At 48.4% G+C, this 14,530-nt stretch overlaps 1 protein-coding gene across 2 annotated transcripts in view; it reads left to right on the plus strand.

Annotated features, from left to right (window-relative positions):
* LOC134932483 (cadherin-related family member 4-like) overlaps positions 1 to 14,530 on the plus strand; it is a 298,616-nt gene that overhangs the window by 235,428 nt on the left and 48,658 nt on the right. The window lies entirely within an intron of this gene.

The following is a 14,530-nucleotide window of genomic DNA, read 5'->3' on the forward strand; positions in this document are numbered from 1 at the left end:
TGACGTGGCAGCACAGAGCAGGAGACCCTAACAGTACCCCCCCTCTGACGAGGGGTCAAAGAACCCCTACCACCGGGTTTATCGGAGAACTGCGAGAAGAAAGAGCGTAACAGTCTGGGGGCATGAAGATCACAACTGCGCACCCACGACAGCTCCTTCGGGCCATACCCCTTCCAGTGCACCAAAAATGACAGCCGACCCCGAACCATCTTGGAGTCAAGAATCCTTTCAACAACAAACTCCCTCTGGCCACGTATCAGAAGAGGGGAAGGTCTTCCACTGGAAGAAGGATTACTAATCGCCCGTTTTAAAAGGGAACAATGACATGTTTTATTGATACCCAAAGAACGGGGTAGATCTAACTGAAATGCCACCGGATTGATAACCCTAGTGATCTTATAAGAACCGATGAACCGGGGGCCTAACTTATGAGATGGCTGTCTCAACTTCAAATTCTTGGTAGACAACCAGACGAAGTCTCCTAATTTGAAGCGGCAGGGTCTTTTCCGCTTATCAAAAACCCTTTTTGTCACTAATGACACAGACACAAGGGCTTTCTTCACTTTCCTCCAAATACCTCTAAGGACCGAAACCACAGAGGAACCACCAGGCGTGGAGTCCAGGGGGTCAAAAGAATTGGCCATAGGATGATGCCCATACACACAAAGGAAGGGAGAGATCCCTGTAGCAGAGTGAGCCGCGTTGTTATAGGCAAACTCCCCCATGGACAGATGAGCAACCCAGTCAGTCTGACACTTGGAGACATAACACCTGAGGAACTGCTCCAAGGACTGGTTCACCCTTTCAGTCTGCCCATTAGACTGCGGATGGTAGCCTGACGACAAGCTGACAGAAATCTGGAGATCGGAACAAAATGCCCTCCAGAATTTGGCCACAAACTGGGATCCGCGGTCAGAGACCACATCAAGTGGCAACCCGTGAAAGCGCACCACATGCAGCATAAATAATTCAGACAGGTGTCTGGCCGATGGCAGCCCAACCAATGGAACGAAGTGCACCATCTTCGAAAACCTGTCAACGACAACCCAGATGGCTGTCATCCCCGAGGATTTGGGCAAGTCCACCACAAAATCCATTGAAATGTGGGTCCATGGCTTAGATGGAATAGAGAGTGGATGTAATGGGCCAACAGGAACCACTCTAGGAGTCTTATTTCGGGCACAGATGTCACATGCCCGAACCCACTGATCCACATCCCTAGCCACCGAGGGCCACCACACCGCCCTAGATAGCAACTCCCGAGTTCTGGCAATACCCGGGTGACCTGCCGACTTCTTGGCATGGAATTCCAGAAACACTCGCTGTCTTAACCTAGGAGGCACAAACAAAAGACCTACCGGAAGGTCTGGAGGAGCCTGCTCCTGTGCTCTAAGGACTAATGACAAGAGGTCCTGGGTAATGCCCACTTTAATACATGATGGGGACACAATGGGCAATGGCTCCTCGGTGGTCTCCTGGATTGGAGCAAAACTCCGCGAGAGCGCATCAGCCTTGATGTTTTTTGACCCAGGGCGATATGTTTAAAAAAATTAAAGCGAGCAAAAAACAAAGCCCATCGTGCCTGCCTGGCATTGAGGCGCTTCGCTGACTTTAAATATGCCAAATTCTTATGGTCGGTGAGAATTGAGACCACAAACTTAGCCCCCTCAAGCCAGTATCTCCACTCCTCGAGTGCATCCTTAATAGCCAACAATTCCCGGTTACCCTCGTCATAATTCATCTCGGCAGGCGAAAATTTACGGGAAAAGTAAGCACAGGGATGAAGGCGATTATCAGACACCCCCATCTGAGAGAGCACTGCCCCAATACCCATCTCAGAGGCATCCACCTCTACCACAAAAGGACGCTCTGGATCTGGGTGTCGCAGCACCTTGGCCGAGACAAATGCCCTTTTGAGACGGGCAAAAGCCGCTTTGGCCTCACAAGACCAGTGAGCAACATCCGCCCCTTTCTTAGTGAGTGCCACCAAGGGCGCCACTATAGACGAAAATCCAGCGATAAATCATCTATAAAAATTCGCAAAGCCCAGAAAATGCTGAAGCGCCTTCAACTAGTGGGCTGCACCCAATCCAGGACTGCCTGTACCTTGGAACCCTCCATTTGGAAACCTTCTGGGGAGATAATATATCCTAGAAATGCGATTTGCTGAACTTCAAATTCGCACTTCTCCAGCTTCGCCCCAAGCCGGTGGTCTCTGAGTTTCTGGAGGACTAAGCGTACATGCTTCTGATGTTCCTCCAGGGAATGGGAGAAGATTAGGATGTCATCTAAGTATACAACTAAGAATCTATCCAAATATTCCCTGAGCACATCGTTCATGAAGTCCTGGAAGACTGCCGGGGCATTACAGAGCCCAAAAGGCATCACCAAATATTCATAATGCCCTGAGTGGGTATTAAAGGCAGTCTTCCATTCATCCCCCTCTCTTATTCGGATTAGATTGTACGCACCACGTAGGTCAATCTTAGAAAAAATGGTGGCAGTACGAAGCTGGTCAAACAAGACCGAAATGAGAGGCAGTGGGTATGAGTTTTTAATCGTGATACGGTTCAATTCCCTGAAGTCGATGCAAGGTCGCAACGAACCGTCCTTTTTACCCACGAAGAAGAACCCCGACCCAACTGGAGACTGTGAAGGTCTGATAAATCCCTTAGCCAAGTTCTCCTGAATGTACTCTGCCATAGCCTGAGTCTCAGGACATGACAGGGAGTACAACCTGCTCTTGGGAAGCTTAGCATTCGGCAACAAATCAATGGCACAGTCATAGGGGCGATGGGGAGGTAGTACCTCTGCAACTCTTTTGGAGAACACGTCCGCAAAATCTGCATAACATCCTGGCAATCCTGGCAAAGTTAGCTGCGAAAGCCTGACTGGAAGGCTCAAGCAACTCCTGAAACAATCAGTACCCCAACTAAGAATCTCCCCAGAGACCCAGTCAAATTGAGGATTGTGGGCCCTTAACCAGTGTAACCCCAACACCAATGGGGCAAAAGTACAGACAGTCACATAAAAGGACAATTTTTCAGAGTGTGTGGCTCCAATAAACAAAGAAATCTGGCTAGTGCAAGAGGTAATTTTACCCTGGGATAATGGTTCCCCGTTTAACCCACAAATCTCAATTTCCGATGCCAAGGGTACTAAGGGAACAGAGTGTTTCAGGGCGAATTGGCAGTCCATAAAAACCCCGTCGGCCCCACTGTCCACAAAGGCCTCAGTCTTGACAGTTTGACCGAGGATCTTCAAGGTCACCGGAATGATAAAAGTCTTCTTGGGAAATTCTGACTTCTGGCCTGACAGGATATTTCCCATCACCCTCAGGCCCTGAAGTTTTCCGGCTTTTCTGGGCATGATACTACCACATGACCTTTATTCCCACAGTACAAACATAACCCCTGCTGTCTCCTCCGCGTCTTCTCACGCGAGGAGAGGCGGGTAGCCCCAATCTGCATAGGCTCCTCGGAAAATTCCTCAGAGTCTGAGGTTCCCTTGGGAAAGAAGGAAACCTCGGTCTCCCTTTCAAGCCTGCGCTCTCTCAGCCGTCTATCCACCCAAATGGATAACTGCATGAGCTGATCCAAGCTATCAGGCAAGGGATATTGTACCAGTTGGTCTTTTAACTGGTTAGAAAGACCTCTTCGGTACTGGTGTCTCAGGGCTGGGTCATTCCACTGGGTATCATGGGCCAACCTCCGAAACTCCGTACAATAAACCTCAACTGGCCTTCGCCCTTGCTTAAGGATCGAAATCTGAGCCTCGGCTGAGGCCGTCTTGTCAGGGTCATCATACAACATGCCCAGTGCCGTAAAAAAAGCGTCAACACTTTTAAGCGACAGACAGTCAGGCTGCAACCCATATGCCCAGACCTGTGGGTCTCCTTGTAGCAAGGAAATCACTATGCCCACCCGCTGAATCTCCGACCCAGAAGACTGAGGCCTAAGCTGAAAATATAGCTTGCAGCTCTCCTTGAAACAAAAGAACTGCGAGCGATCTCCAGAAAAACGATCCGGGAGATTTACTTTCGGCTCCTTAACCCCTGAAGGTACTGCTGCTGCGGGAGCTCCACCAGCGGCCTGCGAGGTGTGCATTTTAATGGACAAATCATTAAATTGTCGAGTCAGGACCTGCACCTGATCGACCACCTGTTGCAAAGTATTTTGAGGGGTATGCTCCATATTCCCACAAAATTTCAACAGAAGTATTAGGCTGCTGAATATGTTATGCACACCAGTGCCAGCAGGAATGTACTGGTGTCTGAACGGTGAGGGATGCAAAACAAATGAACTCACAGACAAACTGGGGAATATGACTTTACATACACAGAAGGTGATAGGGTAACAAAATAAACACAAAGTGAACAGAGAAGCCCAAAGGCTAAGAAACTGGGAGTCTCCCTAGTATTAAGAATGCTCAGATGGAAAGAAGCAAGATGTAGTGATTTAATACGTAGAGAACCCGAAATGCTGTTGCTAAGGGCAACAGCAAAACCCTAAAGGGTTACCAACGGGTGTGGCAGTAAACTCCTTGGTCAGAGATGGAATAATAGACACAAGGAGAGTCTCCACAATCCTAGTCCTCACTTGCAGTGCACTGGTTCAGCTTACTGCCACTAAACTGACACCTGAACACCTTGCACAGTGAGAAAGGATTTTGGCAGGCAAGTCTGAGAATACAGCCGCAAACTTGCTAGGTTCACAGAGTAGCAAAAGAACCCCAGCAGGTTAAACGACTGACTCCAGTCTTACTGCTAGGTCTGGATTGGCAGAGTGTAATACCAAATCCCAAGGCCTATTTGCAGTAAGCAACAAACAAATACAAAGTTTACACAGTACTAGCTAGCTTTCAGGAACTGACTAACCAACAAAGATTCAGCAGCATCTGCCTAACCTGAGAAGAGGGTTTATATAGCAGGTGCTGTCCACGCCCCACTCAGACCTCACAGACTGTGAGCACAAAAACCAGCACCGGATCCCCTGCCGTGCACAGAGCCTGTAACCACTGCACAGCAAAAGACCTGAACCGGAGTATCAGCTACGCTCAGGTTACTCCGCTAGCACTTGTCTCCCGGTTGCCATGACGACGTGGCAGCACAGAGCAGGAGACCCTAACAGGTCTGAATTAAGCCCAGTATCCCTGCCATATTACTGTGTAGGCAGTAACACCTACTATGTTATAACCTAATGACTTTATATTACACATTGCTGGGCATTATAGCTAGCATAGTATACATTATTATTGCCATCTTTCATTAAGCTTGTGGTATGTAGGGTAGTGTTTGGGGAATTTCCTTGTTCTTGATCACTTCCCTCCCTTGGGAACTGTTGGCACTGGTATCAGGGAAGAGCATACTAGATTCTATGGTGTAGCTTACGATGAATATTGTGGCTTTATTATGTGGCACAGCTACCTGGTCGGTAAAATTTGTATTTTATGGGGGCTGTCTCAGCAATAAACTAAATGTAGACCTTATTGTTGCACGCATGTAGTGGAATAATATACCTGGTGACTTTACCCTTGAGGTGCTGCCCAAAAAGTCTCACTTGATAAAACTTGATCTTCTTTTTATGCCTTCTGACCCAAAGTTTCTTTAGGGACTTTGCAGAGTGCCCAGTCCCACAAGCAATAGGCAGACAGTAAGGCCACATAGAAATTGGGGACACTATTGAAAATCAAATTATATTTCTTTATTAATCAAGTCTGCTGCCCATTGTTCTTCTGCTAATAGGAACCTAAAATGTGCTAGGTTAACTCATAGGTGGAGCGCAGCCACAAGAGCAATACATACTAAATGTAAACATCCTAACAATGATGCTGCTCTGAGTCGGATGGATCTCTGGTCACAAATGCATATAGCAAGAGATTGCATACAGTGCATGTGCAGATGTGTATTTAGGCATTTTTACATATGTCCATCCTATTATGAGTTGTTTGGAACTTAACAGCAGTACTGAAAGTAGGGTGGTACGGAGTACCATTAAGAAATATGGTGCGTACCACCAGCCCACCGCCAGTGCCGCAGGATGACGCAGGGCCTCTGTCCACAATGAGCATGCAACCCCTGGCAATGCACAAGAAACCCTTGACAATGAACATGTAACACCTGGCAATGAGCAAGAAACCCCTGGCGACGAGCATGTAGGGCGGTAAGTCCTATTAGAGGCATTATGTGTGTAAGCAGCACTGCAGGGGGCATTATGTGTGTAAGTGACACTAGTGGGGCATTTTGCTTGTAAGCAGCACAGCAGGTGGCATTGTGTGTGTAAGCTGCACTACAAGGGGCATTATGTGTGTAAGCAGCACTGCAGAGAGCTTTATGCGTGTAAGTGTCACTACAGGGGGCATTATGCTTGTATGCAGCACTAAAATGGCAAGTGGGGGGGGGGGGGGCGCAAAATGTATAAATACGCCACTGCATGTATAGTGTTACCCAGAAGTGCCGGGAACGCTGGCGCCACCAGTAAAAGATGCAGAAAGCTGCATCTTTTGCCATGAAACCCCTGGCAGCAAGTTAATAGAAGCCTTACTGTGGGTCATCATTTGTAAGGGCCATTTTTGTGTGTGGGAAATAAAATGGTGTCAGTGGCATAACTGTGTGTGGTGTAATATGTATTAGGCATTACATTGTATGGTATAATATGTAATAGGCATTAAGGTGTGTGGCATAATGTTTAATGGGCATTAGGGTGTTTGGCATAATGTGTAAGGGGAATTATGGTGTGTGGCATAATGTGGCCATGCCCCTATTGTCATGGGCCACTCCCCTAGTTTTGTGTGACCACACCCCCTCATGACACGTGGCCATGCCCATTTTTACTATCAGTACCACTAATAAAAAAAATCTACTTGCACCACTTCTTACCAGCATCTGTCTTTCCATGAAATTTAGCATTTTGGGTGGCAACTAGGCATCATTAAAAGCAAGCGCACATAACCACCATGAGTTATGGGTGTGTTGTGTATCAAAAGCCCTGAGCAGTCCTGTGTTGTATATATGCAGAAGGGAACCTGTTTTTGATGGATCTCTTGCACCTAGCATAGGGTTAGTGCATATACTAGTGATGACAGTTGCGGTACCTGACATATCTGGTATCCCGGGTCCGGGGTGCAGGACCCCATAATGTCGGCACAGGCCGGCTACCCCAGGTCAGCACACAGGTGAGAGTTAATAGGGTTAATAAGAAGCACAGCTCTGTGCTTCTTATTAACCCTATTAACTCTCACCTGTGTGCTGACCTGGGGTAGCCGGCCTGTGCCGACATTATGGGGTCCTGCACCCCGGACCCATACCCAATATTAGGGACCCCCAGTGACGGAGAGGCCTTGTCGATCGGCCTGGGGGCTTAACCCTATATCTGCAGATATACGCAACCAAGATCTCTGTATTATCTGACTATTATGTAGGAATATTATTCACTCAGTGTGCATTAGGGAACCATTGTTTTTTCCTTCACAGAATTACCCCTCCCTTTTAGCACCTGAGTGACATCACTATCTGATTGAGCAGTTCACCATTTTTTTGCATATCTGGTATCCCCCCAGCACACTAAAAAATTACCTGTAACCATACCTGAACCTATATGGTAATAGAATTTCAGAGAATGAGTCACACGTGTTTGCAAAGACATGTTTAGCTGCTGAGCCGTGCCAAGGCTTCTCCGATATCAGCAGTCCTAACACTACATAATAGCAGTGCCCACATAATGTAATGTAATCTGTCTACAGTAGGCCTCATGATAAAGACTCATACTAAAACGCATCCAGTCAGAGAGCTAATTTACCCGGGAGTCACCCCCAGGATCTCCCATTAGCACTACAAGTAACAGCATGCCTTCCAAATACTGCTTCCCTTCAATGCCTTTCTCACACATGCAGACAAACTATGGCAGTTGCTCTATTATTCCTGGAGATAATTATATCAGGTGCTAGAAAGGGGGAGGGGTCACAGACAAACAGCAGACAGAGAGGGGGGGTGTCTGCTGTTTGTCTGTGACCCCTCCCCCTTTCTAGCACCTGATATAATTATCTCCTTGTAGTGCTAATGGGAGATCCTGGGGGTGGCTCCCGGGTAAGTTAGCTCTCTGACTGGATGCGTTTTAGTATGAGTCTTTATCATGAGGCCTACTGTAGACAAATGACATGGCATTATGTGGGCACTGTTATTATGTAGTATTAGGATTTAGGACTGGTGATATCGGAGAAGACTTGGCGCAGCTCAGCAGCTAAACATTTGTTCTTCAACCTTAAGTTTGTTTACCTTAAAAGTACATTTTAATTGCATTCTATTGCTGTCTCTTCTTCCTCTCACTGCTCTGCTTTCTCTCACACACACAATGTAATTCTGCTACTCACTTCAATCTGCTTGTCTCCTCTCTGATATTTAGCTTACTTCTGCTGCCATGTCTTACTCTTCCAACACGTCCTCTCTCTGTCTCCTTCCTAACCCCAGCTCTTGCTGCCTCACCAACTGTTGACTATTGTATAGAAATGTCAAGTGCAAAGATATGGAATTGCTTATTTCTCTGACGTCCTAGTGGATGCTGGGAACTCCGAAAGGACCATGGGGAATAGCGGCTCCGCAGGAGACTGGGCACAAAAGTAAAAGCTTTAAGACTAGCTGGTGTGCACTGGCTCCTCCCCCTATGACCCTCCTCCAAGCCTCAGTTAGATTTTTGTGCCCGAACGAGAAGGGTGCAATCTAGGTGGCTCTCCTGAGCTGCATAGAGTAAAAGTTTAAATTAGGTTTTTTATTTTCAGTGAGTCCTGCTGGCAACAGGCTCACTGCATCGAGGGACTAAGGGGAGAAGAAGCGAACTCACCTGCGTGCAGAGTGGATTGGGCTTCTTAGGCTACTGGACATTAGCTCCAGAGGGACGATCACAGGCCCAGCCATGGATGGGTCCCAGAGCCGCGCCGCCGTCCCCCTTACAGAGCCAGAAGAGCAGAAGAGGTCCGGAAAATCGGCGGCAGAAGACGTCCTGTCTTCAATAAGGTAGCGCACAGCACCGCAGCTGTGCGCCATTGCTCTCAGCACACTTCACACTCCGGTCACTGAGGGTGCAGGGCGCTGGGGGGGGGGCGCCCTGAGACGCAATAAAAATACCTTATATGGCAAAAAAAAAAAAAAATACATCACATATAGCTCCTGGGCTATATGGATGCATTTAACCCCTGCCAGGATACATAAAAAAACGGGAGATAAGGCCGCCGATAAGGGGGCGGAGCCTATCTCCTCAGCACACTGGCGCCATTTTCCCTCACAGCTCCGTTGGAGGGAAGCTCCCTGGCTCTCCCCTGCAGTCACTACACTACAGAAAGGGTTAAAAAAGAGAGGGGGCACTAATTAGGCGCAGTATAAACAATACAGCAGCTATAAGGGGAAAAACACTTATATAAGGTTATCCCTGTATATATATAGCGCTCTGGTGTGTGCTGGCAAACTCTCCCTCTGTCTCCCCAAAGGGCTAGTGGGGTCCTGTCCTCTATCAGAGCATTCCCTGTGTGTGTGCTGTATGTCGGTACGTTTGTGTCGACATGTATGAGGAGAAAAATGATGTGGAGACGGAGCAGATTGCCTGTAATAGTGATGTCACCCCCTAGGGGGTCGACACCTGAGTGGATGAACTGTTGGAAGGAATTACGTGACAGTGTCAGCTCTGTATAAAAGACAGTGGTTGACATGAGACAGCCGGCTACTCAGCTTGGGCCTGTCCAGACGTCTCATAGGCCGTCAGGGGCTCTAAAGCGCCCGTTACCTCAGATGGCAGATATAGATGCCGACACGGATACTGACTCCAGTGTCGACGGTGAAGAGACAAATGTGACTTCCAGTAGGGCCACACGTTACATGATTGAGGCAATGAAAAATGTTTTACACATTTCTGATAATACGAGTACCACCAAAAAGGGGTATTATGTTCGGTGAGGAAAAACTACCTGTAGTTTTCCTGAATCTGAGAAATTAAATGAGGTGTGTGATGATGCGTGGGTTTCCCCCGATAACAACTGATAACTTCTAAAATGTTATTGGCATTATATCCTTTCCCGCCAGAGGTTAGGGTGCGTTGGGAAACACCCCCTAGGGTGGATAAAGCGCTCACACGCTTGTAAGGGCTCTACCCTCTCCTGAGATGGCCGCCCTTAAGGATCCTGCTGATAGAAAGCAGGAGGGTATCCTAAAATGTATTTACACACATACTGGTGTTATACTACGACCAGCAATCGCCTCAGCCTGGATGTGCAGTGCTGGGTTGGCGTGGTCGGATTCCCTGACTGAAAATATTGATACCCTAGATAGGGACAGTATATTTTTGCCTATAGAGCATTTAAAAGATGCATTTCTATATATGCGTGATGCACAGCGGAATATTTGCCGACTGGCATCAAGTCTAAGTGCGTTGTCCATTTCTACCAGTAGAGGGTTATGGACACGACAGTGGTCAGGTGATGCGGATTTCAAACGGCATTTGGAAGTATTGCCTTATTAAGGAGAGGAGTTATTTGGGGTCGGTCTTTCAGACCTGGTGGCCACGGCAACAGCTGGGAAATCCACGTTTGTACCCCAGGTCGCCTCTCAACATGAGAAGACGCCGTATTATCAGGCGCAGTCTTTTCGTGGACAAGCGGGCAAAAGGTTCCTCATTTCTGCCCCATGACAGAGGGAGAGGAAAAAGGCTGCAGAAATCAGCCAGTTCCCAGGAACAGAAACCCTCTCCCGCCTCTGCCAAGCCCTCAGTATGACGCTGGGGCTTTACAAGCGGAATCAGGCACGGTGGGGGGCCCGTCTCAATGAATTTCAGCGCGCAGTGGGCTCACTCGCAAGTAGACCCCTGGATCCTTCAGGTGATATCTCAGGGGTACAAATTGGAATTCGAGACGTCTCCCCCTCGCCGTTTCCTAAAGTCGGCTTTACCGATGTCTCCTTCTGACAGGGAGACAGTTTTGGAAGCCATTCACAAGCTGCATTCTCAGCAGGTGATAATCAAGGTACCCCTCCTGCAACAGGGAACGGGGTATTATTCCACACTGTTGTGGTACCGAAGCCGGACGGCTCGGTGAGACCGATTCTAAATCTAAAATCTTTGAACACTTACATACAGAGGTTCAAATTCAAGATTGAGTCACTCAGAGCAGTGATTGCGAACCTGGAAGAAGGGGACTACATGATGTCTCGGGACATCAAGGATGCTTACCTTCATGTCCAAATTTACCCTTCTCACCAAGGGTACCTCAGGTTTATGGTACAGAACTGTCACTATCAGTTCAGACGCTGCCGTATGGATGGTCCACGGCACCCCGGGTCTTTACCAAGGTAATGGCCGAAATGATGATATTCCTTCGAAGGAAGGGAATTTTAGTTATCCCTTACTTGGACGATTCCCTGATAAGGGTAAGATCCAGGGAACAGTTGGAGGTCGGTGTAGCACTATCTCAGGTAGTGTTGCGGCAGCACGATTGGATTCTCAATATTCCAAAATCGCAGCTGGTTCCGACAACTCGTCTTCTGTTCCTAGGGATGATCCTGGACACAGTCCAGAAAAAGGTGTTTCTCCCGGAGGAGAAAGCCAGGGAGTTATCCGAGCTAGTCAGGAACCTCCTAAAACCGAGCCAAGTCTCAGTGCATCAATGCACAAGGGTTCTGGGTAAAATGGTGGCTTCCTACGAAGCAATCCCATTCGGCAGATTCCACGCAAGAACCTTCCAGTGGGACCTGCTGGACAAATGGTCCGGGTCGCATCTTCAGATGCATCAGCGGATAACCCTGTCACCAAGAACAAGGGTTTCCCTCCTGTGGTGGTTGCAGAGTGCTCATCTTCTAGAGGGCCGCAGATTCGGCATTCAGGACTGGGTCCTGGTGACCACGGATGCCAGCCTGCGAGGCTGGGGAGCAGTCACACAGGGAAGGAATTTCCAGGGCTTATGGTCAAGCCTGGAGACATCACTTCACATAAATATCCTGAAGCTAAGGGCCATTTACAATGCTCTAAGCTTAGCAAGACCTCTGCTTCAAGGTCAGCCGGTGTTGATCCAGTCGGACAACATCACGGCAGTCACCCACGTAAACAGACAGGGTGGCACAAGAAGCAGGAGGGCAATGGCAGAAGCTGCAAGGATTCTTCGCTGGGCGGAAAATCATGTGATAGCACTGTCAGCAATTCCGGGAGTGGACAACTGGGAAGCAGACTTCCTCAGCAGACACGACCTCCACCCGGGAGAGTGGGGACTTCACCCAGAAATCTTCCACATGATTATAAACCGTTGGGAAAAACTCGACAGGTATTGCGCCAGGTCAAGGGACCCTCAGGCAATAGCTGTAGACGCTCTGGTAACACCGTGGGTGTACCAGTCAGTGTATGTGTTCCCTCATCTGCCTCTCATACCCAAGGTACTGAGATTGATAAGATGGAGGGGAGTAAGCACTATATTCGTGGCGCCGGATTGGCCAAGAAGGACTTGGTAACCGGAACTTCAAAAGATGCTCACGGAGGATCCGTGGCCTCTACCTCTAAGAAGGGACCTGCTTCAGCAAGGACCCTGTCTGTTCCAAGACTTACCGCGACTGCATTTGACGGCATGGCGGTTGAACGCCGGATCCTGAAGGAAAAAAGGCATTCCGGATGAGGTCATCCCTATCCTGATCAAAGCCAGGAAGGATGTAACCGCAAAACATTATCACCGCATTTGGCAAAAATATGTTGCGTGGTGCGAGGCCAGTAAGGCCCGACGGAGGAAATTCAACTGGGTCGATTCCTACATTTCCTGCAAACAGGAGTGTCTATGGGCCTGAAATTGGGGTCCATTAAGGTTCAAATTTCGGCCCTGTCAATTTTCTTCCAAAAAGAACAAGCTTCAGTCCCTGAAGTTCAGACGTTGTAAAAGGGGTACTGCATATACAGTCTCCTTTTGTGCCTCCAGTGGCACCTTGGGATCTCAATGTAGTTTTTGGGTTCCAAAAAGTCACATTGGTTTAAACCACTTAAATCTGTGGAGTTAAAATATCTCACATGGAAAGTGGTCATGCTGTTGGCCCTGGCCTGGGCCAGGCGCGTGTCAGAATTGGCGGCTTTATCCTGTAAAAGCCCTTATCTGATTTTCCATTCGGACAGGGCGGAATTGAGGACTCGTCCTCAGTTTCTCCCTAAGGTGGTTTCAGCGTTTCACCTGAACCAACCTATTGTGGTGCCTGCGGCTACTAGGGACTTGGAGGACTCCAAGTTGCTAGACGTTGTCAGGGCCCTGAAAATATATGTTTCCAGGACGGCTGGAGTCAGAAAATCTGACTCGCTGTTTATCCTGTATGCACCCAACAAGCTGGGTGCTCCTGCTTCTAAGCAGACTATTGCTCGTTGGAATTGTAGTACAATTCAGCTTGCACATTCTGTGGCAGGCCTGCCACAGCGAAAAATCTGTAAATGCCCACTCCACAAGGAAGATGGGCTCATCTTGGGCGGCTGCCCGAGGGGTCTCGGCTTTACAACTTTGCCGAGCAGCTACTTGGTCAGGAGCAAATACGTTTGTAAAATTCTACAAAATTGATACCCTGGCTGAGGAGGACCTGGAGTTCTCTCATTTGGTGCTGCAGAGTCATCCGCACTCTCCCGCCCGTTTGGGAGCTTTGGTATAATCCCCATGGTCCTTTCGGAGTTCCCAGCATCCACTAGGACGTCAGAGAAAATAAGAATTTACTTACCGATAATTCTATTTCTCATAGTCCGTAGTGGATGCTGGGCGCCCATCCCAAGTGCGGATTGTCTGCAATACTTGTACATAGTTACAAAAATCGGGTTATTATTGTTGTGAGCCATCTTTTCAGAGGCTCCTCTGTTATCATGCTGTTAACTGGGTTCAGATCACAGGTTGTACGGTGTGATTGGTGTGGCTGGTATGAGTCTTACCCGGGATTCAAAATCCTTCCTTATTGTGTACGCTCGTCCGGGCACAGTATCCTAACTGAGGCTTGGAGGAGGGTCATAGGGGGAGGAGCCAGTGCACACCAGCTAGTCTTAAAGCTTTTACTTTTGTGCCCAGTCTCCTGCGGAGCCGCTATTCCCCATGGTCCTTTCGGAGTTCCCAGCATCCACTACGGACTATGAGAAATAGAATTATCGGTAAGTAAATTCTTATTTTACTTATTAAATGTATCTGTATCTACAGTATGTCTTATCCCATGTGTCTGGGAGGGTTCGGTATGTACGATTGGTGGATGGGATGCCGGCCATCACAATACTGATGCTAGCATCCCGATCTTTAAAATCCCAACAGGGGCAAGGCAAGTAGGCTATCCCCTCTACCCTACGCCCTAACCCCCCTTCCTGCAGCCTAACCCTAACCTCCCCCTTAGTGCCAAATTCTAACCTCCCCCAGGAGGTGCCTAACCTGCCCCACCCCTCCCCACAGCCTAACCATAACCCTCCCCCCTTAGTGCCTAAACCTAACCTCCACCAAGTGGTGCCTAACCCTAACCCCCACCTCCCCACAGCCTAAGCTTAACCCATCCAGGTGGCACTTAAACCTA

Source organism: Pseudophryne corroboree, chromosome 6 (assembly GCF_028390025.1).
Source record: "Pseudophryne corroboree isolate aPseCor3 chromosome 6, aPseCor3.hap2, whole genome shotgun sequence".
Lineage (NCBI taxonomy): Eukaryota > Metazoa > Chordata > Amphibia > Anura > Myobatrachidae > Pseudophryne > Pseudophryne corroboree.